The 22,205-nt window shown below is 34.4% G+C and overlaps 1 pseudogene; it reads left to right on the forward strand.

Annotated features, from left to right (window-relative positions):
• The first annotated feature begins 11,286 nt into the window (after positions 1-11,286).
• On the forward strand, positions 11,287-12,229 carry LOC148658324 (olfactory receptor 10G4-like; annotated as a pseudogene).
• The last annotated feature ends 9,976 nt before the right edge of the window (positions 12,230-22,205 follow it).

The raw sequence follows: 22,205 nt of genomic DNA on the forward strand, positions 1-22,205 counted from the left end.
TGTGTGTACTGCAGTTCTACAGCAGCTACAAAGCAACCAGGTGTACCATGTAAGGCCTGTGAGAAATGTTTTTGCTTTGATCTCAGTGTCCCTGTATTTACATCACAAACACAAATTACATTCTCTGTATTACCCTGATATTGCACTGTATTTACAATGAATGAATATAGTAAACTCCCCTAGGCTTTCCACTTTGTAGTATGATAGTCATAATTTAGGGCTGTTACACTCAAGAGGAAAGTTTATAAAATATTAACTTGAGAGAGACTCTAAAATTAATATAATCAAAATTATTCATAATTAAATCTATTTTGTCTGGAGTTTTTGAATTTATGCAGTATTTTCCCAGAGTATAGTACTTCATTTAAAGTGTCTCTCAAAGAGCAGGAGCAGGATGTGCTTAAAAATGCATCACACAGGATTTATTCATCTGAGCTACTACAAACCAATCCAATTACTGTAATAATATCTCAGTTCTGGAAATCACTGCTTTTTATGCTCAGCTGAATCTTAGTAATATTTTGTTTTTCAAAATATTGAACATATCAGGCATGTTATGAAGGTGCACAGAACACAGCAAATATTAATTTTATATAAAGTGAGTTTTATAATAACCCAACACATGCCCACGGCTAATAACAATTTCTAGATGCAAAGAATTTCTTGCATTAACATTAATTAATAATATATTATAAATTAATACATTAATAAATTAATAATTAATTACTTTCCAGTCTCTTCTGTAGCCAACTCTCAGGAGAGCTTGTAATGAAATATTTGGGTGCTATATAACCATGTGTTCATATTAAGATTCACTTCATTTCCCTGGCAGTAAGTACAAGTTCAGTAAAGCAATTTCCTAAAGACTTATACTGTACATATGAAGCATCTATAACTTTGTTATTGTAAAGATGATACACTTTGGTTCATTCTGCATATTTTTGTACCTTCTCAATCCTTTAATATTAAGAAAATATATGTTATGGATTTAAATGATAATTATGAATCTTTATATTAACATATGACCATATTAAATACATTTGAAGTCAGGGTAGGACTTGTTTTGAATTACCCAAGTCATGACTACAGATGCATGCTGTATTATATTATTGAAAATTATTTTGAAAGATTTTGTAAAGTGAACTGCACCTGTTTGTGAGACGACCTCGAATAAAACACATTTCTAACTACTACTGATGCAATTTCAAAAATGGATATCTCCAGCAGCACATTTAATTTTTGTATGAAAAGGCAAACATATTATTTTCTTCTAAACACTTTGCATTTCAATACATTGCCCTACAGAAATATTTCAGTTTTGTGTGACACCAACTTTAACTGTGTAAAAGGCTCAGTTTCAACATATGCTGTATCTTTTCCTTTCAGGTTCCTTCACCAAACTTTTGCAGAATTCTGGTTCATGGAATTTCAAAATTAAACATCTTTTGTCATCACAGAAATCATCCTAATCATGACTACATGAGTTGGAGCAGAATAATGCAGTTGGAGCAATTATTCTGTTTATCCAGTTGGGATAGACCAGTCTGACTTTGTTGGGAATTATGACCAATATTTGCATCATTGTCCTTCACAAACCACTCCATACACCCATGTTCTTTTTCATTTGTAATTTGGCAACTACAGACATGCTCTGTACCACCAGTATTACTGTATCCATGCTGAATATACTTTTTAGGGAACGAAAGAAGAGTTTCTTATGGACCATGCATTGCTTAGTTGTTTGTGTTTCATTTAGGAAGTGCACTGGAGCCCTTAGCTATTGCTCTGATGGCTTTTGATTGATTGATTGCAATCTCAAACCCCCTGGGGTATCACAGCATCCTCACAAAGACTCGTGTAATGTTACTAACAGCAGCTGTCTGGGTAGTAGACATTGGTGTGTCGGGCTTTTTTACCAGCATTGTTAATGGACTACCATAGTGTCGCTTAAACACTCATCAGTATAGTTTTTGTGAATAAGCTGCCGTTGTAAGAGCAGCCTGTAAAGATCCTAATAATTACTTCACCCTTTCTACCATTGATTTCACCTTTATAATCTTTATAACTTTTATAGTGGTGTTTTGTTTCTTCATCCACTCTGGGTCCCTCTCTGATGAATCCCATGGTTTACTGTCTGAAAACTAAAGCAATAAGAAGTCAGGTTATGAATATATTTAAGCAGAATTCAGTTTTTCCCAAACAATTCCAGGTTGTAGAATAGATATCATTCTGAATTGAACTATTTACTTTGGCTCTGTAATTTTACAATATCTGTGTTATTTATTAAACTGAACTATATCGTAGGTGTTTTTGTTTAGTAAAGCATGGAGTTTGAAACATCTGTTCGACCCACATTTTCTTCAGAATTTCTTTTTTTGAATAATATAAACATTTGTTTAAAAAATTCCTAATTTTTTCTCTGATTGGTACGGTATATCTTAAGTAAAAAATCACCAAATTTGTTTTCTAATCCCAGTCGGCTCAATTACTGGAAATTACAAAGTACCATCATGAGATGAACAAATCCAGCTAAAACAATTCATTGTTGTCTTCCTAAGATCAGCAGTGTAGTAAAAAAGTTAAGGTACCTAATATCCATAACCCAGTGGGCCTTTACATGCATAGTTTTGGTATTTGCTTAATCATTACAACATTATTTATCAATATTTGGATTGGAGCTGGCCAAATCCACAGTGGGTGGGTTAATGAGGGAAGAAGCCAACTTCAGCTCCTCATCGAATGCGAAATTTAAAGCAACAGATCAACTTGCCAGCATATTTCTGGGAAGTTAAAGAAAATTGGAATCCAGAGAAAACTAAGATGGGCACAGTAACATCAGTGACAGAGTGATATCTTATCTTACTTTCTTGTCTTGAGACTGAGTTTCTGACACTGCTCTCAAATGGTTCAAGTCTTACCTCACTGATCACTTTCACTTTGTCTCTCTTAGTGGGTATAGGTCTGAAATTGGTCTTGTTAAGTCTGGTGTTCCTCAGGGCTCAATACTGGGCCCCTTGCTCTTCAGCATTTACATGTTTTCACTTGGTCAGCTTTTAAAATCAAATGGCTTCAGCTACTATTTCTACGCTGATTATACTCTAATACAGTGCCTTGCAAAAGTATTCGGCCCCCTTGAACTTTTCAACCTTTTGCCACATTTCAGGCTTCAAACATAAAGATATAAATTTTTTATTTTATGTGAAGAATCACCAACAAGTGGGACACAATTGTGAAGTGGAACGAAATCTATTGGATTTTTGAAACTTTTTTAACTAATAAAAAAATGAAAAGTGGGGCGTGCAAAATTATTCGGCCCCCTTGCGTTAATACTTTGTAGAGCCACCTTTTGCTGCGATTACAGCTGCAAGTCGCTTGGGGTATGTCTCTATCAGTTTTGCACAGTTTTGCACATCCAAAATTCGGAAGCCAGGATCCTGACCAGGTCTAGTGCAAGTGATCACATGTATTATTATACTAACAGCAGTATCTTGATTTCACATACAGGATATGAGGGTTCTTGCAGGCATTGTTGACAGGCTCACTTGGGCTGTCTGTACAGGCCCTGGTTTATGTACCTGCACTCTCACTGCTGAGGTCTTGCAACAGCAAGCTACAAAATGTTAACCCCATTGTTATGCTCAAATAAAGGGTAAAGCCATTAGGAATGTCTCATATGGAATTTAGAATAAAAAAATAGAAAAAATATACATTTTATAAACAAATCTTAATCTTAATGTGTATTAGGAAAGGGCATATTTTGCTATGACTGAGACATAGCAGCTGCAGAACTGTAGGCTCCAGTAACTACTGTATGTCTCTCCTTGTGTGAGACTGCTGTCCCCTTTTAAAAAATATAAAAAAATATAAAAGATCATTCTTCAGATACTTTATCAATTCTTACAGTAATATCAGCCATCAGATTAGTGTTAACATTCTTTAGAAGATTCAGTTAGAACAAGCATTCTTCAGTACTTACTGTAAATTGAACGTTATACATTTGAAATTGCATGTGGGATTAACCAAGTTTAACCATTTATAACATCCCAAATTTTAATAATACATAATTATTTATAATTAATGTATTCATAATACATAACAATAATTCTTAACACAAGAAAAACACAATACTGTGTTCATACAGCAGAATGAAGCTTTCAGTTATCTGAAATTAAATGGTCTCATTTAGCTTCAGTCTTTTTTTCCTTGATTAATAATAATTCAGTGACAACTTTTATGTTATTAAAAATACTATTTTTAGTGCGGAGCCAGAGGTATGTATATGTTAATGTTAGAGTGGAAAGTTGTATCAGCATGTGGGATTCAAAAGAACAAGTAAAAGTTAAGTATGTATTGAAAGATAAAAAGAAAAAAGATTCTGGCTGTGGAACCACTTTATATGAGTTCACAGCTGAAATATTTAGGTTTTTTTTCTAGTCCTAGCATGGAATTAACTTGTTCTGATACGTGTAAGATGTATGTTTAATATAACAAATTAACAAGTAAACATAATAATTTAAAAGACATTTCTAATACAATTCTTCTGAAACTTTTATCATCAACTTTTGCACATTTTTCTAAGAGGTGATATCAAACGTGATTTCTAAAAACATGTGATAAAACAATTCTTAATAGCGAGTAGCCATTGATTACTCCAGACTATATTCCCATCTCAACTCAATTAGTTATTCCTGGAATGGCAAACAAATCATTGCTTAGCAACACTCTCTTGTATGTGTTGTAGCATTGTATCATTCACAATAAATAGCATGTGAATGCGCAAAAGGTACACTTCCGCATTTGAATTTTAAATACTCAATTGTAAGTACTGGTATACCTGTTGTGAAAGATAAAAGGTACTGTAGATTAGTTTAGTTTTTTAACACACAGATGAACTGCTAACATATCTGCATATGTACAAAGGTATTGAGATTTAGCTTTATGGACGTGGATCGTGAAACTGCAACAATGTAACCAATGTCTTGATGTTGTTTCTTTTTAAGTGATTTGTCTTATCGCAAGGGATTTCCAAATACCGAGGAGTATTCTTCATAAATATATGATTTGCATTAAATTAGAACAAAGGCACCTACAGCTGGGTTTTTTTGTACGCATATTATGAAAGCACTGGAGTCATTACAGGATTGGCAATGCATCAGGTATTAACCTATATTCTATTTTGTCCTAGAATTTCAGAAAAAAATAATTTCATTTGAAATTTTACATCTCTGGGACTGTACTCTGCAAAATGACATTTATCAACAATACTGGCCAAAGCATTTCGGAATTTGTCATCACAGGACTCAACAGCATTGAGAATCCGAAACCAGTAGGCTATGTTATCTTGATAATCTATTTTTTAATTCTACTGGCGAACAGCACAAATATATGTATCATTGCACTGGACAAACGTCTACATTCACCAATGTACTTTTTCATTTGCAATCTTGCTTTTGTAGATATATTATACAGCACCAGCATCAGCCCAACACTGATCATGATCCTAATAGCTGATGAGAAGAGAATTTCGACTAAACTCTGCATATCTCAGATGTATGTGAATCACCTTGGAAGCACAATGGTAGCCTTCGCCATTTCACTGATGGCTTATGATCGCTGGGTTGCAATTTCTATCCCTTTGCATTACAGTAGTATCCTTACAAATAATAAAATCATGATACTAACAGCAGTGTCTTGGATGTTAGGAACTGGTCTTATTGGGATTCTGGCAGGCATTGCTAGCGATCTCCCTTACTGCTATACCTTGTTGAAATATGCTTTTTGTGACTATGGTGCTTTAGTCAGAGCAGCTTGTGTCAATCCTGATGATTACTTTGTTGTAAGTACTATTATTGTTTTCTTTGTGTTGTTTGCACCCTTTGCTTTTATTATATTCTCTTACTATAAGATAATTTATTCAGTTATGAAAATTTCCTCTAATGCAAACAGAAAAAAAATGTTCAGCACATGTTTTAGTCACCTGATAGTGGCAGCCTGCTTTTATACCCCTCAGTTTGTTGCCATCATTTTAACAAGGGGTGTTTTGGTGCTGACACTTACACAGCGAAATATCTTGTTCATTGGTGCTAATCTGGGTCCTTCTCTTGTCAATCCATTTGTATACTGTCTTAGAACAAAGGAAATCAGAAGACAAGTATTCAGGATACCATTGCTGAAGAGTATTGCACCAAGTGATTAACTGTTTGCAGGAAGCATGCAGGTTTTACTAGAGCAAGGAGTTTTAATTTTGCATTCATCAGAAAGGAAATTTTTAAAAATTATGTATTCTGTATTTTATTGGATATACATTTCAAGTCAAAATCTTGTAACATTTCTGTAATGTTGTAATATACCCAACACTTAGTAAGAAAATGTTCTTCATGAATGTGAAATAAATGTAATTGGTTATTGTTGGCCTGAACTTCTTCAGATGTTTTTAAATACAGGATATCCAAATGTTGTGCATGTTCAGTGTGAGCAAATTTACATTTCTGTAATATTGCATATACACAACACTCTCTAAGAAAATGTTCTTTATGAATATGAAATAAATGTAATTGATTATTGTTGGCCTGACCTTTTTTTTAAATACAGGATATCCAAATGCTGTGCTTGTTCAACATGAGCAAATTAATCTAAGATTTTTTATAAAAAAACTTCTGAAAATGTATTTTAATCAAATCATTACTGCTGTCCCATATCACTGAAAAGGTCCATACATTAACGGACCTTTGTAAAGAAGCAGGAGCTACAAGCCCTGTAGGCACTAAAAGATAAGCAGCCATACATCTGGAGCATGTGGAATTCACTCAAAGCTGAACCCCACTTTAAACAGCCTAACATTTAGTAAAACACATCTGCAATCTTATCACAAGAAAAAAGGACAGTTAACGGGCTCAAAAACAGTATATACAGAGCAAAGAAACTTTCATTTTCCCAAACTAAAATGTCTCATTTCCCTTCATTCTATTTTTTTCCTTTGTTAATGCTATTTCTGTAACAAGTTTTAGGTTATCTGCAAATAATAGACTCCCTGTCACAGGAGAGTTTCTTACATTACTGCAAGTTTCACACTAAAAAATAAAGTTTAATTTCAGAATGAGAGGAATGAGTAGGAAAAATACAAGATTTAGGCCATGGAGCCTTTTTAGGTGAGTACACAGCTTAAAAGCTCTGTTTTTTTCTTTTTTTTTTACTTTTGTTGTAGAATTAACTTCAGTTTGCTCTGACACAGTATACAGTATGTATGTGTTGTAGGTACATGTACGTACAGTACAGTATACAGTACAGTATATGTTTACTTGTTATTCTAGGCAAGATATTTTGAAAAGTTATTTAGCAAATAAAGTGTACACTTATAATGGTGAGATTCCCAAAACTTTTCTTCTAAATCATCTTATCATCACTTTCTACATATGTTAAAAAGTTTTGATTATTAAAATGATTTCTTAAAACAGGTAATTAAACAATAACAAGTAGCCATTAATTACTTCTGACACTATTCCCATCTTGACTTAATTAGTTATTCCTGAAATGGCAAACAAATCACTGCTTAGCAACTTTCTCTTGTATGTGTTTTAGCATATCTTTACATTCACAATATATAGCACTTGCATGCATACAGAAGGTACTGTACACTTCTCCATTTGAATGTGTAACATACAGCTGTAAGTACAGGAACAACTGTTGTGAAAGATAAGGGATAATTTAGTTGTCAACACACAGGTGTGTTGCTAACATACAATATGTGCATAATGTACAAAGTGACTTAGAATTGCTTTTGTGGACAGGTATTAGGAAGAAGAAAATGCAACAAGTGAAAGAATGTCTTGATGCTTTTTTAATGACAAAATTTTTCTTAAATATGTGGTTTGCATTAAATTAGATTGATATAAACCTATACATTCTTGAAGAATAACAGCACCTGCAACTAGGTTTTCTGAAACCAGATTATGGAACTATTGGAGTTATTACGATGATTAGCAATATGTCAAGTATTAACCTATATTTTGCTTTATTCTAGATTTTAAGAAAACTTCTTTATATTTTGAAATTTTACGTCACTGGATTTGTACTCTGCAAAATGGCAGTTATCAACGATACTGGCCAAAATATTACAGAATTTCTCATCATAGGATTCAACAGTATTGAGCATCCAAAGCTAGTGGGCTACATTATTTTGATAACCTATTGCCTGATTTTACTGGGCAACAGCATTATTATATGTATCATTGCATTGGACAAAAATCTACATTCACCAATGTACTTTTTCATTTGCAATCTTGCTTTTGTGGATATATTGTACAGCACCAGTGCCAGCCCAACAATGATCATGATCCTAATAGCTGATGAGAAGAGAATTTCCACTAAACTCTGCATATCTCAAATGTATGTGAATCACTTTATGCTTGCAATGGAAGCCTTCTCCATTGCACTTATGGCTTATGATCGCTGGGTTGCAATTTCTAACCCTTTGCGATACAATAGTATTCTTACAAAGAATAAAGTCATTACACTAACAGCAGCATCTTGGATATTAGCAGCTGCTCTTTTTGGGGTTCTGGAAGGCATTGCTAACAATCTCCCTTACTGCTATACTTTTTTGCAATTTGCTTTTTGTGACTATGGTGCTTTAGTCCTAGCAGCTTGTGTCAATCCTGATGATTACTTTGTTGTAAGTACCATCATTCTATTCTTTGTGCTGTTTGCACCCTTTGCTTTCATTTTATTTTCTTATTATAAGATCATTTTTTCTGTAATGAAACTTTCCTCACATACAAACAGAAAAAAAATGTTCAGCACTTGTTTTAGTCATCTGATTGTAGCTTCCTGTTTTTATACCCCTCAGTTTGTAGTTATTGTTTTAACAAGGGGAGCTCTGGAGCTGACACTTACACAGCGAAATACATTGCTCATTGGCGCTAATCTGGCTCCTTCTCTTGTCAATCCTTTTGTATACTGTCTTAGAACAAAAGAAATCAGAAAGCACCTGTTCAGGATACCAGTGTTGAAGAGGGTTCCACCCAGTGAATAAAAGTTTTCAAGAACCATGCTGCTTTTACTAGAGCAAGGAGTTTTAATTTTGCATTTATCAGTAAGGAAATGTTTAAGAAGGAAAGGAATATGTACTGTTTAATGTCACTATGAAGAAATGTAGAGACCAAAATTTGCCATGTAATTATTTTACAAAACAAAAGTTCCAAAACCCATAAAATTAAGTTTTCTGTATTTTATTGGATATACATTTCAAGTCACAATCTTGTAACATTTCTGTAATGTTGTAATATACCCAACACTTTGTAAGAAAATGTTCTTCATGAATGTGAAATAAATGTAATTGGTTATTGTTGGCCTGACCTTCTTCAGATGTTTTTAAATACAGGATATCCAAATGTTGTGCATGGTCAGTATGAACAAATTAATCTCAGATTATTTATCAAAACCCTTCTAAAAATGTACAGTATTTATATCAAACCATTACTGCTGTCATGTCACTGAACATGTTGATACATTACTGGATCTATGCAATGTACAGTAGCAGGAGCTGCAAGCCCTCTAGGCACTAAAAGATAAGCAGCAATACATGAAGTTTCACAGTACAAACATGTGGAATTCACCCAAAGCTGGAGCCCACTTTAAACAGCCCTACATTTAGTAAAGCACCTCTGTACTCTTATCACAAGAAAAAAAGGATAGTTAATGAGCTCACACACAGTATATACAGTACAAAGAAGCTTTCGTTTTCCCAAATTAAAATGCCTCATTTCCCTTCATTCTATTTTTTTCCTTTGTTAATGCTATTTCTGTGACAAGTTTGAGGTTATCTGCAAATAACAGACTCCCTGTCACAGGAGAGTTTCTTACATTACTGCGAGTTTCAAACCAAAAAATAAGGTTTAATTTCAGAATGAGAGGAATGAGTGGGAAAAATACAAGATTTAGGCCATGGAGCCTTTTTAGATGAGTACACAGCTAAAAAGCTCTGTTTTTTTCTTTCTTTTTACTTTTGTTGTAGAATTAACTTCAGTTTGCTCTGACACAGTATACTGTATGCATGTGTTGTAGGTACATGTACGTACGTACGTACGTACGTACGTACACTATACAGTACAGTATATGTTTACTTGTTATGAGTTAATGAGCTCACACACAGTATATACAGTACAAAGAAGCTTTCATTTTTCCAAACTAAAATGTCTCATTTCCCTTCATTCTTTTTTTATCTTTGTTAATACTATTTTTGTGACAAGTTTTAGGTTATCTGCAAATAATGAACTACCTGTCATTGGAGTGTTTCTTTACAATACTGTGAGATTGAAACCAAAAAGTAAAGTTTAATTTCAGTCTGATATCAGTCTGGAAGGAAACAGTTGGAAAAACACAAGATTTAGGCCATGGAACGACTTCAGGTCATTTCACACCAAAACTGTTCTTTTTTTTTTCTTTTTTACTCTCAGCAGAAAATTCATTTTAATTTGTTCTGATATATGTACTGTAGGTCAATATACCATATTTGTTTAAATTACTTATCTGGACTACGATACTTTGAAAAGTTATTTAACAAAGAAAATGTGCTCTTATAATGGTGACATTTCCAAAACATTTATTCTAAATCTTTATTATTTGCCTTACTACATGTTGAACATTTTTTGTTATTAAAATAAAATTTCTAAAAACAGTTAACTATTTCTAGCCATTGATAATCCCCGACATTATTCCCAACTGGAACCCGATTAGTTATTCCTTATCATTGCTTAGCAACTCTGTCTTGTGTGCGTTCTAGCATATCTTCACAATAAATAGCACCCAAATACACAGAGAATGTTTAACATACAACTGTAGGTATGGCTATACCTGCTGAGGAAGATTAAGGGTAGCTTGATTTTTAACACACAGGTGTGTTACTAATATATTTGCATATGTACAAAGTTATTTAGAGTTACTTATGAGTAGAGTTATGAAGAACTACAAAAATGCAACCAGTGTAAAAAATGTCAATGTTTATTTTATTTTTTAGTTTTTAGTGAGGGGGTTTGTTTTATTGCTATGGATTAAAAAATATCGCACCATATTCTTCATAAATATATGGTTTGCATAAAAGTAGACTGATATGAAATAATGCATTCTAGAACAACAATAACAACTGCAACTGGGTTTCCTGAACCCAGCTTATAAAATCACTGAATTAGCAATATGTTAGGTATTAAACTATATTGTGTGTTGTTCAAGATTTTAAGAAAAATTCCTTATACTTTGAAATTTAACATCTCTGGAACAGTGCTTTCCAAAATGGCATTGATGAACGATACTGGCCAAGGCATTACGGAATTTGTCATCACAGGATTCAACAGTATTGAGAATCCGAAACCAGTGGGCTATGTTATTTTGATAATATATTCCCTGATTTTGGTGGCCAACAGCACAATTTTATGTATCATTGCAATGGACAAACATCTACACTCACCAATGTACTTTTTCATTTGCAATCTTGCTTTTGTGGATATATTGTACAGCACCAGCATCAGCCCAACAATGATCCTGATTGCTGATGAGAAGAGAATTTCCACTAAACTCTTCATATCTCAGATGTATGTGAATCACCTTATGCTTGCAATGGAAGCCTTTGCTAAATCACTGATGGCTTATGACCGCTGGATTGCAATTTCTATCCCTTTGCGATACAATAGTATCCTTACAAAGAATAAAGTCATTACACTAACAGCAGCGTCTTGGATGTTAGGCGTTGCTATTTTTGGGATTCTTGCCGGCATTGCGAGCAATCTCCCTTACTGCTATACTTTTGTGAAATATGCTTTTTGTGACTATGGTCCTTTAGTCAGAGCAGCTTGTGTCAATCCTGATGATTACTTTGTTGTAAGTACCATTATTCTATTCTTTGTGCTGTTTGCGCCCTTTGTTTTCATTATATTTTCTTATTATAAGATCATTTTTTCTGTTATGAAACTTTCCTCACATACAAACAAAAAAAATGTTCAGCACTTGTTTTAGTCACCTGATTGTAGTTTCTTTCTTTTATACCCCTCAGTTTGTAGTTATTGTTTTAACGAGGGGAGCTGTGGTGCTGACACTAACACAGTGAAATACATTGCTCATTGGAGCTAATCTGGGTCCTTCTCTTGTCAATCCTGTTGTATACTGTTTTAGAACAAAAGAAATCAGAAGGCACCTGTTCAGGATACCAGTGCTGAAGAGTATTGCACCCAGTGAATAACAGTTTGCGGGAGCATGTTGCTTTTACTAGAGCATTAATTTTGCATTCATCAATAAGGAAATGTTTAAAGAGGAAAGTAATATTTTCTGTTTAATTTCACTATCATGCAAAGCAGTGACTGAAATTTGCCTTGTAATTATCCGTCCGTGCATTTTCTAAGTATTTAATCTAATTGAGGGTTGTGGGCAGGGCCGTCTCAAAGGTGGGGAGGGGGGGAGAAGGGGGCTGCCACCCAGGGCCCCGTGCATTGGGGGGCCCCGCACCAGCCGGCCCCCTCCCCAATCACCAATCCTGCTTCACACATGCATAAAAATATACATATTTAAATATTTTAATAAAGCGACACACAAAACTCTTATTTTAAGTCAAGATTAAGTCTAAAGTTAGTGGGACAGCAGATGCTTTATTAAGAACTGGAGTCTCGCACTATGTCATAGGCCATCAGTTGCAAGCTAACAGTGATTGCGGCATAATTAAACTAGCTTGGAAAAAAAATTAACCGATGGAAAAACGGTGAGCACAAGCAAAGATCGGGAAAACCTTTGAAAATACTACAGTGGTTGCGAGAAAAGAAAAAAGAAGCAGAAGAGGGAGGATGCAAATGTGGCACTTAAAGGGTCTTTGGAAAAGGTTTGGTGTAAAAACCAGGAGCGAAGAAAAAACAGACACTGTTGGTGACCTCGACAACAACAAGGATGCTGGCATTGAGATACCTGAAGGTACCAGTAGCGTTAGCAACAACGGCAATTAGTAGTTATGTTAGGTTCTGTATGTCTGTTTGCGCAGGCCAGTTAGGTAGCTATTTCATCACCTCAACGCTGCTCCCTGCCGCCACCACTACACACAAGAATCCCCACCACTGGCCCCTGCAACCCCCACCCCCACTCTGGGCCCCGCAACACCAATCCTGCACTGAGCCCAGCCCACCCCTTGAGACGGCCCTGGTTGTGGGGGAGCTGGAGCCTATCCCGGCAAGCAAAAGCACCAGGCAGGATACACCCTGGATAAGACTCCAGTCCATCGTCAGGCACAAACAGACAGTTACACACTCACACAAGGGTTAATTTTCCCAGAAGCCAATTAACCTACCAGTATGTTTTTAGACCGTGGGAGGAAACCAGAACAATATTGGAAGGACATGGAAACTCATGTAAATAGCACCCCAGGTCTGGAATTGAACCCTGGGACCCAGTGCTGTGAGGTTAATGTGCCAGGACAACTGTGTCAGTGTCGCCCTACCATGTAATTATTTTACAAACAATTCTAAGATGATCCAAACCATGTAGAATCATACTCTCTGAAATATATATATATTTAATTCAAGATACAGCCTTGTATTTATTCTATAATGTTGTAATAAACTGTACACTGCACTTTGTAAGAAAATGCTCTTCAGAAATATGTAATAAATATAACTGGTTATACAGTAGGTGGTCTGATCTACTTCAGACTCCTTTATATACAGTACAGGATGTCCAAATACTGTACATTTTCAGATGAAGAGAATTATGATTCGATTTTTTTTATCAAAACCCCTCTGAAAAAAAACCTCAGTAATCAAATCATTACTGATGTCTCATATCACTGAATGAATCTATATATTACTGGACCTGTGTAAATTAGTTGCATGTCCTCTAGGCACCAAAGTTAAGCAGTAAAACATCTGGAATTATAAGATGCTTGAATTTGGAATTCAATCAAAGCAGGACCTTGCTTTCAACAAACCTACACTTAGTAAAACACATTTACATTCTTATTACAAGAAAATAAGGAAAGTTACTGTGTTCATACATTACAATGAAGCTTTCATTTTCCCCAAACAAACTGGTCCCATTCCCTTTCATTCTTTTTTATTTATTTGTTAATAGTATTTCTGTGACAAGTTTAATGTTATCTGCAAGTAATGGACTCCCTGTCACAGGAGTGTTTTGACTACATTGTGAGCTTCAAACGAAAGAATAAAGTTTAATTTCAGACTGGAATAAAAAAGTAGGAAAAATACAAGATGTACAGGTGAGTAAACAGCCAAAACGTTCTTTTTTTTTCTTTTTACTTTCAGCATGGAATTAACATCAATTTGTTATGCTGTAAAGTATGCACGTACTGTACCTGTAGGTAAGTTACTGGATATGAAGAAGTTCAAGTAGGTAATGTATTTGCATCAGCATGAACAGGCTGCAAAGGAACGGGTAAATGTTTATTCTATGTTGAAAAGAAAAGAAAAGAGACACACTGGTTATCTTTTCTTTTCAGCATATAAATAACCTTTACCTCTTCCTTCGAAGGTTACTATATATGTTTAGTTTGCTTTTTTTCCAGACTAATATATTTTGAAATGTTATTTAACATGTAATCTTATAATGGTGAAATTTCCAAAACATATCTCCTGAGTTGTTATCATCATTTTTGCCACATGTTGAAAGTTTTTTATTAAATACAATCTCTAAAACATGTAATAAAACAATACTTAATAGTGAGTAGCCATTGATTACTCCAGACACCATTCCCCTCTCGACTCAATTAGTTATTCCTAAATGGCAAACAAATCATTGCTTAGCAACTTTCTCTTGTATGTGTCTTAGCATATCTTCACATTCACAATAAATAGCACTCAAAAGCACACAGAAGGTAAACTTCTCCATTTGAATGTTTAACACAGAACTGTAAGTACAGGTACAACTGTTGTGAAAGATAAGGGGTAGTTTAGTTTTTAACACAGGTGTGTTTTCCAAAATATGCACATATCTACAACATTATTTAGAGTTTCTTTGTGGACAGTGATGAAGAATTAGAAAATGCAACCAGTGAAAGTGGTGTCTTAATGTTTGTTTTAGTTTTTTAGTGATATGATTTGTCTTATTGCTATGGATTACCAAATATAGCAACCATATTCTTGTATATTATTGCAAGGGATTTCCGAATACTGCAGTGGACTCTTAATAAATATGTAATTTGCATTAAATTAGATTAATATAACAATATACATTCTAGAACAACAACTAACAACTGCAATTAGGTTTCCTGAACTCTGATTAGGAAGCCAATTGAGTTATCAAAGGGATTAGCAATATGTCAAATATTAAATTAGATTCTGTTTTGTCCTGGATTTTCAGAGAAATTCTTTGCATTTTCAAATTTAACATTCCTGGAGCTGTACTCTACGAAATGGCATTTATCAACAATACTGGCCAAAATATTACAGAATTTCTCATCATAGGATTCAACAGCATTGAGAACCCAAAGCCAGTGGGCAATGTTATTCTGACAATTTATTCCCTGATTTTGGTGGCCAACAGCACAATTATATGTATCATTGCAATGGACAAACGTCTACACTCACCAATGTACTTTTTCATTTGCAATCTTGCTTTTGTGGATATATTGAACAGCACCAGCATCAGCCCAACAATGATCATGGTCCTAATAGCTGATGAGAAGAAAATTTCCAAAAAACTCTGCATATCTCAGATGTATGTAAGTGGCCTTGGGCTGTCAATGGAAGCTTTTGCTATTTCACTGATGGCTTATGACCGCTGGGTTGCAATTTCTATCCCTTTGCGATACAATAGTATCTTAACAAAGAATAAAGTCATTACACTAACAGCAGCATCTTGGATGTTAGGTGCTGCTCTTTATGGGATTCTTACCGGCATTGCTAGCGATCTCCCTTACTGCTATACTTTTGTGAAATATGCTTTTTGTGACTATGCTGCTTTAGTCAGAGCAGCTTGTGTCAATCCTGATGATTACTTTGTTGTAAGTACCATTATTCTATTCTTTGTGCTGTTTGCACCCTTTGCTTTCATTTTATTTTCTTATTATAAGATCATTTTTTCTGTAATTAAACTTTCCTCACATAAAAACAGGAAAAAAATGTTCAGCACTTGTTTTAGTCACCTGATTGTAGCTTTCTGTTTTTTTACCCCTCAGTTTGTTGCCATCATTTTAACGAGGGGAGCTTTGGTGCTGACACTTACACAGCGAAATATATTGTTCATTGGCGCTAATCTGGGTCCTTCTCTTGTCAATCCTTTTGTATACTGTCTTAGAACAAAAGAAATCAGAAGGCACCTGTTCAGGATACCAGTATTGAAGAGGGTTGCACCCAGTGAATAAAAGTTTTCAAGAAGCATACTGCTTTTACTAGAGCAAGGAGTTTTAATTTTGCATTTATCAGTAAGGACATTTTTAAGAATGTACTGTTTAATGTCACTATGAAGAAAAGTAGAGACCGTAATTATTTAACAAACAAAAGTTCCAAAACCCATAAAATTAAGTTTTCTGTATTTTATGGATATGTATTTCAAGCGACAATCTTGTAACATTTCTGTAATGTTGTAATATACCCAACACTTTGTAAGAAAATGTTCTTCATGAATGTGAAATAAATGTAATTGGTTATTGTTGGCCTGACTTTCTTCAGATGTTTTTAAATACAGGATATCCAAATGCTGTGCATGGTCAGTATGAACAAATTAATCTCAGATTATTTATCAAAACCCTTCTAAAAATGTACAGTATTTATATCAAACCATAACTGCTGTCATGTCACTGAACATGTTGATACATTACTGGATCTATGCAATGTACAGTAGCAGGAGCTGCAAGCCCTCTAGGCACTAAAAGATAAGCAGCAATACATGAAGTTTCACAGTACAAACATGTGGAATTCACCCAAAGCTGGAGCCCACTTTAAACAGCCCTACATTTAGTAAAGCACCTCTGTAATCTTATCACAAGAAAAAAAGTATAGTTAATGAGCTCACACACAGTATATACAGTACAAAGAAGCTTTAATTTCTCTTCATTCTTTTTTATCTTTGTTAATGCTATTTAATTGACAAGTTTTAGGTTATCTGCAAATAATGACCTCCCTGTCATTGCAGTGTTTCTTTTCAATACTGTGCGATTGAAACCAAGAGGTAAAGTTTAATTTCAATATGATGTGAGTTTGGAAGGAAACAGCTGGAAAAATGCTAGATTTAGGCCATGAAATGACTCAGGTCATTTCAAAGCCAAAATGTTCTTTTTTTTTTTCTTTTTTACTCTCAGCAGAAAATTCATTTCAATTTGTTCTGATATATGTACTGTAGGTCAATATACCATAAATGTTTAGTTTACTTATTTGGACTGAGATTCTTTGAAAAGTTATTTAACTAAGAAAATGTGCTCTCATTACAGTGACATTTCCAAAACATTTCTTCTAAATCTTTATTATTAGCCTTTGTACATGTTGAAAGTTTTTTGTTATTAAAATAAGATTTCTTAAAACAGATATTAAAAATAGTTAACAATTACTACCCATTGATAATCCCTGACATTATTCCCATCTCGACTCAATTAGTTATTCCTGAAATGGCAAACAAATCATTGCTTAGCAACTCTGTCTTGTGTGCGTTCTAGCATATCTTCACCTTCACAATAAATAGCACCCAAATCCACAGAGAAGGTACACTTCTCCATTTGAATGTTTAACATACAACTGTAAGTATGGCTATACCTGCTGGGGAAGATTAAGGGTAGCTTAATTTTTAACACACAGGTGTGTTACTAACATATTTGTACTGTATACAGTATGTACAAAGTTATTTAGAGTTACTATTGAGGAGAGTTATGAAGAACTACAAAAATGCAACCAGAGTAAAAAATGTCAGTTTTTTTATTTTAGTTTTTAGTAAGGGGGTTTGTTTTTTGCTATCGATTAAAAAATATTGCACCATATTCTTCAACAATATATGGTTTGCATAAAAGTAGACTGCTATGAAATAATACATTCTAGAACAACAATAACAACTGCAACTGGGTTTCCTGAACCCAGGTTATAAAATCACTGGGTTAGCAAAATGTCAGGTATTAACCTATATTATGTTTTGTTCTAGATTTTAAGAAAAATTCCTTATACTTTGAAATTTAACATCTCTGGAACAGTGCTTTCCAAAATGGCATTGATGAACGATACTGGCCAAGGCATTACGGAATTTGTCATCACAGGATTCAACAGTGTTGAGAATCCGAAACCAGTGGGCTATGTTATTTTGATAATCTATTCCCTGATTTTGGTGGCCAACAGCACCATTATATGTATCATTGCAATGGACAAACGTCTACACTCACCAATGTACTTTTTCATTTGCAATCTTGCTTTTGTGGATATATTGTACAGCACCAGCGTCAGCCCAACAATGATCATGATCCTGATTGCTGATGAGAAGAGAATTTCCACTAAACTCTGCATATCTCAGATGTATGTGAATCACCTTATGCTTGCAATGGAAGCCTTTGCTATTTCACTAATGGCTTATGACCGCTGGGTTGCAATTTCTATCCCTTTGCGATACAATAGTATTCTTACAAAGAATAAAGTCATTACACTAACAGCAGCGTCTTGGATGTTAGGCGCTGCTCTTTTTGGGATTCTGGCCGGCATTGCTAGCAATCTCCCTTACTGCTATACTTTTTTGAAATATGCTTTTTGTGACTATGGTGCTTTAGTCAGAGCAGCTTGTGTCAATCCTGATGATTACTTTGTTGTAAGTACCACTATTGTTTTCTTTGTGCTGTTTGCACCCTTTGCTTTCATTATATTCTCTTACTATAAGATCATTTATTCTGTAATGAAAATTTCCTCTAAAACAAACAGGAAAAAAATGTTCAGCACATGTTTTAGTCACCTGATAGTGGCAGCCTGCTTTTATACCCCTCAGTTTGTTGCCATCATTTTAACGAGGGGAGCTTTGGTGCTGACACTTACACAGCGAAATATCTTGTTCATTGGTGCTAATCTGGGTCCTTCTCTTGTCAATCCTTTTGTATACTGTCTTAGAACAAAAGAAATCAGAAAGCAAGTTTTCAGGATACCAGTGTTGAAGAGTATTGCACCCAGTGAATAACAGTTTGCAGGAAGCATGCGGCTTTTATTAGAGCAAGGAGTTTTGATTTTGCATTCATCAGTAAGGACATTTTTAAGAATGAAAAGAATATGTTCTGTTTAATTTCACTATCAAGAAAAGTAGTGACTGAAATTTGCCAAGTAATTATTTTACAAAAAAAGTTCCAAAACCCATAACATTATGTGTTTTGTGTTTTATGGATATGTATTTTAAGTCAAAGTCTTGTAAAATTTCTGTAATGTTACAATTTACTGTACCCAACACTTTCTAAGAAAATGTTCTTCATGAATATTAAATAAATGTACAGTAACTGATTATTGTTGGCCTGACCTTTTTTTTAAATAGAGGATATCCAAATGCTGTGCATGTTCAACATGAGCAAATTAATCTCAATTTTTTTAATCAAAACCTTACTGAAAATGTATTTGCTAAAATGTATGCTGTCTCATATCACTGAAAAGGTCCATACATTACCGGACCTTTGTAAAGTAGCAGGAGCTGCAAGCCCTGTAGGCACTAAAAGATAAGCAGCCATACTGTACATCTGGAGCATGTGGAATTCACCCAAAGCTGAACCCCACTTTAAACAGCCTAACATTTCGCAAAACACATCTGCAATCTTATCACAAGAAAAAAGGACAGATAACGGGCTCAAAAATAGTATATACAGAAAAAAGAAACTTTCATTTTTCCAAACTAAAATGTCTCATTTCCCTTCATTCCTTTTTTCCTTTGTTAATGCTATTTCTGTAACAAGTTTTAAGTTATCTACAAATAATAGACTCCCTGTCATAGGAGAGTTTTTTATATTACTGCGAGCTTCAAACCAAAAAATAATGTTTAATGTCACAATGAGAGGAATGAGTAGGAAAAATACAAGATTTAGGCCATGGAGCCTTTTTTGGTGAGTACACAGCTAACAAGCTCCGTTTTTTTCTTTCTTTTTACTTTTGTTGTAGAATTAACTTCAGTTTGCAATGATACAGTATATGTATGTGTTGTAGGTACATGTAGGTACAGTATACAGTACAGTATGTGTTTACTTGTTATTCTAGGCTAAGACATTTTGAAAAGGTATTTAGCAACGAAAGTGTACACTTGTAATGGTGAGATTCCCAAAACATTTCTTCTAAATCATCTTATCATCACTTTCTACATATGTTAAAATGTTTTGGTTATTAAAATGATTTCTTAAAACAGGTAATTAAACAATAGCGAGTAGCCATTAATTACTTCTGACACTATTCCCATCTTGACTTAATTAGTTATTCCTGAAATGGCAAACAAATCACTGCTTAGCAACTTTCTCTTGTATGTGTTTTAGCATATCTTCACATTCACAATATATAGCACTTGCATGCACACAGAAGGTGGACTTCTCCATTTGAATGTTTAACATACAGCTATAAGAACAGGAACAACTGTTGTGAAAGATAAGGGATAATTTAGTTGTTAACACACGGGTGTGTTGCTAACATACAGTATGTGCTTAATGTACAAAGTGACTTAGAATTGCTTTTGTGGACAGGTATGTGGAAGTAGAAAATGCAACCAGTGAAAGAAATGTCTTGATGCTTTTTTTTTTCTTTTGAGTGATAACATTTATTTTTTGTCTACAGATTTTTAAAACTTATAGCAGATTCTTCATAAATATATGGTTTGCATTAAATTAGATTGATATAAAGCTATATACTGTATTCTTGAACAATAATAACAACTGCAACTAGGTTTTCTGAAACCAGATTATGGAACTATTGGAGTTATTGCATGGATTAGCAATATGTCAAGTATTAACCCATATTTTGTTTTATTCTAGATTTTAAGAAAACTTGTGAATATTTTGAAATTTTACATCTCTGGATTTGTACTCTGCAAAATGGCATTTATCAACGATACTGGCCAAAATATTACAGAATTTCTCATCATAGGACTCAACAGTATTGAGCATCCAAAGTTAGTGGGCTACATTATTTTGATAACCTATTGCCTGATTTTACTGGGCAACAGCACAATTATATGTATCATTGCATTGGACAAACGTCTACACTCACCAATGTACTTTTTCATTTGCAATCTTGCTTTTGTGGATATGTTGTACAGCACCAGTGCCAGCCCAACAATGATCATGATCCTAATAGCTGATGAGAAGAGAATTTCCACTAAACTCTGCATTTCTCAGATGTATGTGAATCACCTTATGCTTGCAATGGAAGCCTTCTCCATTGCACTTATGGCTTATGATCGCTGGGTTGCAATTTCTAACCCTTTGCGATACAGTAGTATCCTTACAAAGAACAATGTCATGATGCTAACAGCAGCCTCTTGGATGCTAGCAGCTGGTCTTATTGGGATTCTGGCAGGTATTGCTAGCAATCTCCCTTACTGCTATATTTTTTTGAAATATGCTTTTTGTGACTATGCTGCTTTAGTCAGAGCAGCTTGTGTCAATCCTGATGATTACTTTGTTGTAAGTACCATCATTCTATTCTTTGTGCTGTTTGCACCCTTTGCTTTCATTTTATTTTCTTATTATAAGATCATTTTTTCTGTAATGAAACTTTCCTCACATACAAACACAAAAAAAATGTTCAGCACTTGTTTTAGTCATCTGATTGTAGCTTCCTGTTTTTATACCCCTCAGTTTGTTGCCATCATTTTAACAAGGGGCGCTTTGGTGCTGACACAGCGAAATATATTGTTTATTGGCGCTAATCTGGCTCCTTCTCTTGTCAATCCTTTTGTATACTGTCTCAGAACAAAAGAAATCAGAAGGCACCTGTTCAGGATACCAGTGTTGAAGAGGGTTGTGCCGAGTGAATAAGAGATTAGAGGAAGCATGCTGCTAATACTAAAGCAAGGAGTCTTAAATTTGGATTAATCAGTTAACAAGAATATTTACTGTTTAATTTCAGTATTGTGCTAAGTAGTGACTATAATTTGTCATATTATAGTTTGACCTAAATTCTCAGATGACCCAAACGCTGCAAATGTGTATTCTCTGTGATTTACAGATGTGTTTTTCAAGACAATACCTTACAATTAGTTTGTAATGATGTAATTTATACTGCTCTTTTAAGAATATACTT

This window comes from Lepisosteus platostomus, chromosome 7, assembly GCF_059453375.1.
Source record: "Lepisosteus platostomus isolate fLepPlt1 chromosome 7, fLepPlt1.hap1, whole genome shotgun sequence".
Classification (NCBI taxonomy): domain Eukaryota; kingdom Metazoa; phylum Chordata; class Actinopteri; order Semionotiformes; family Lepisosteidae; genus Lepisosteus; species Lepisosteus platostomus.